Consider the following 3,766-nt stretch of genomic DNA (forward strand, 5'->3'; position numbering starts at 1 on the left):
TGGTTCAGGGTTCAGAATTCGAGCTTAGAATAATTGTTATAGTTGGCTTTGTTTATTATCTAATTTTTACATGTTTGAACCTAATGTGCTAAATGTCGCTTTCTACCGCTTTGATATTTCTTGAACTGTATATAAACTGTTACGAAACCCTTCTTCTCTCTAAGTCTTCTAAATCTTCTGGGAAGCGCACGCTGGCATGACTTCTTTTCTGTTAGTGTCATACCCTAATTTAGAACGAGGATCGGATCAGTTACAAAGCCGGATGGCCTTTTGGTTACCGGTACGTTGCCCCCCCTCGGCTCGAGTTGTCCGCTCGGGTAAGCCAGGTCTAGAACAATACACCCAGGATTTAAACTTACAATAACATAGCCTCATGTCGGATCCCTAGTAAGAACGTTTGTTTGCATCACGTGCAATTGACTTTGGGGACTCAACACAGGGGTTGAGTCCGTCTAGGACAGGTGTACCAAAATTAAAAGACCATCCTGATGCATCTTACGTGCTACTTGCGTATCTGTCTGTTTCGGCTTGCATGTTGACTAGCTTCTAGAATATGGAAAGAAATTGAAAAAAAAAGAGGAAAAAAGGAAATCAAAAAAAAAAAGAAAGAAGAAAAAAGAAAAGAGAGTGGGAGGTAGGTATTTGAATTATCCTAAAACTCTACCGAAATTTTGAAAAAAAAAAGGAAAAGTCATTTCGAAATAAGTCATATTTTCCTGTTGCGTTAGAACTGACAGAACTACGCGGGTGTGATTCTCACCGGATGTGAGATACGTAGGACCTTATCGGTTCCGACCCACAATTTTCAAAAATCCAAAAAAATATTTTTTGTTACGTTCCTTCTTCAGGAAAGTCTTTTTGAGACCCCAATTTTTAAAAAAATTCAAAAATATTTTATTTTTACTTCTCAAAATCCAAAAATATTTTCTTTCTTCTTCATACGTTTTTCTTCGAAAACTGAAAAGAAAATTCAAGATTCAAAAATATTTTCTTTTTTCTTTAGAAGTATTTCTTTCATAAATTGAAAATAAAAGTCCAAAAATCCAAAAATATTCTTTCTTCTTTAGAAATTTTTCTTTCGAAATTCCAAAAAAATAAAAATAAAAAAACAAAAATAAATAAATTCGAAATTCAAAAAAGAAAACAAATCGAAATCCAAAATTATTTTCTTTCTTCTTTATAAGTCTTTCTTTTGGAAATTTAAAAAAAAAACTCAAAAACAAAAAAAAATAGTTAGTTTATTTACTTTATTCCTAATCTTCCCGAACTACGCAATATCTGAAAACGTAGGCAACACACATCAGGTTCAATCAACCATTAAAAAAAATGAAAAAATAAATAATGATAATAATAAGGACCGACTGAGTCCATTCTAACGTGTCTTTTGTTTTGAATTGTGAAGAAAGTTTGAGGTGGTCGATTTGTGGTAAGCTGACAACACAAAATCCAAAGGAAAAAATGACAACTGACATCGAAGCTGTTGCAAGCAGTCATGAGACTCTGGGTCAGAGGGTTCAACAAGAGTCTACTGTGGTTGAGGAAAATAGAGTACTGAAATAAAAAATGACTGAAATGTGTCAAGCATGGGCCAATGGCCAAGGACCGCCCTTTTCTTCTCATGGTTTACCAGAGTTCACACCTTCTCGACTACTACCATTCCGGTCTCATTGTCTGATCAATCCTATCCACCTGGGTTCAGTCCTTATCCCAACTGTACGACTACAGCTGGAACTTCTGTTGCATGCTATCAAAGTTTGCCGTTGACAACCAATCAGACAACCACTACTGTTATGCCTGTCTTCACCATCCCACAGCCGACGGTGGTGCAGAGGAAAACTTATGAGTCACAATTTGCTACCCAGCAAGAACTGTACCACTCTCCTAAGTACCACTCGTACCTATTTGATCTTCCTGCAAAGATTGAGAAGCCTCCCCGAAAGATGGCACAGGAAGAAATGACCCACAGAGTGAAAAGCTTAGAACAACAGTTGAAAAACATGCAAGGGTTGGCAGGTCAGAAAAGTATCGCCTTTAAGGATCTATGTATGTTCCCCGATGTTCGTTTGCCACTTGGTTTCAAGACTCCCAAATTTGGAAAGTATGATGGACATGGAGACCCCATAGCTCACCTGAAAAGGTATTGCAATCAGCTAAGAGGTGTGGAAGAAAAAGAAGAACTAGTAATGGTTTATTTCGGGGAAAGCCTGACAGGGGTAGCCTCTGAATGGTTTACTGATCAAGACACCTCTCACTGGCATGTCTGGGATGACATGGACCAGGCCTTTGTCAAACAGTTCCAATACAACATCGACATTGCCCCAGACCGCAATTCTCTTTCAAACTTGAAGAAGAAACCAACTAAAAGTTTCAGGGAATATGCCACTAAAGGGAGAGAGCAAGCAGCTAGAGTTAAGCCACCCATGGATGACCACGAGCTAATCACTGTCTTCCTTCAGGCTCAAGAGCCAGATTATTTTCAAAACATGATGCCCGCAGTGGGCAAATCCTTCTCGGAAGCAATCAAAATTGGGGAAATGGTTGAGAATGGCCTTAAGACAGGCAGAATTATAAGTCAAGCAGTTCTCAAAGCTGCAACTCAGGCTGTCCAAATTGAATCTGGTGACATAACTGAGATGGATGAAGAAATCATGATGACATCAGGGTCGAGAAGAGGTCCTAGGAGAACATCTCAAAGGTATGACCAGCCTCGTCTATTTTTCGATGATTCCCCTGAGCATTACTATCAACCTCAGAACCCACAATACTCTGTTGCTCCACCTCAGCATGTTGTCCAGCCACCAAGACACCCCAGAAGGCGAGCACCAGCACCGCAAAATCTCCACCAGCCTCCACAAAATTTTCAAGTGCCCTATAACCCACATCCAAGCCAGGGGTATAAAGGGGAACAAAGGTTGAAAGATAATTTTACACCAATAGGAGAGTCCTATGCAAGCTTGTTTGAGAAATTAAAGCATTATGACATGATTGCACCTATTCCTCCAAATCAGGTGGACCCACCTGCAGGAAGCTTTGACCCTTCTAAAAGGTGTGAATACCATTCCAATGCCCAGGGGCACAATGTTGAAAGCTATCGGGATTTGAAAAGAGAAATAGAAAGGATGATCCAGGAAAAATTGATAGAAATTGGAGAAGGCCCCGGTGATTCTGATGAGCAAATCGGTGGCTAAATGTCAAGCTTTAGCAATTGAAAAGTCATTCCCTCCTCTCTAGAAAGGATCTTGGTAGCTTGTTTTGATATTTTTTCTATTATCTGGGTTATTTCAGGGTTGTGATCTAGATTTTATTTGTTTTATTGAGTTAAACCCTTCTATCCCTCTATTCTGTTTGTGTGAGCCTTGTCTGTCTGTTTTGTTGCTATTTTCATTAGCCGGGTAATTTTAGGGTTGTAACTCGGATTTTACGTTGTTTGTCTTGTTGTTTACTCAATGAAATACAGTTTTTCCGTTTGTGTCATTCCATGCTTAGTTCTTTTCCTGCTAGTTTTAATGATATAAAATGCATGCGGAATTTTTGGCCAGATCATAGAAAATTGATTTAAGCTTGAATTGGATAACTGAGAACAAGACATTTTTTAGGATGAATAAAGAGTTGAAATACTTGGGAATTAAGGTCGAGTAAAATTCACCTTCAAATCATTGTGAGGATCGAGATTGAGGATGTTTAATCAATTGATGCTTGGTCGAAAGTTTGACATTAATGGATGAAAATTGTCTTTCGACCATGACACACCAAGAACATAGACATG

The sequence above is a fragment of the Nicotiana attenuata genome, unplaced genomic scaffold (assembly GCF_001879085.1).
Source record: "Nicotiana attenuata strain UT unplaced genomic scaffold, NIATTr2, whole genome shotgun sequence".
NCBI lineage: Eukaryota > Viridiplantae > Streptophyta > Magnoliopsida > Solanales > Solanaceae > Nicotiana > Nicotiana attenuata.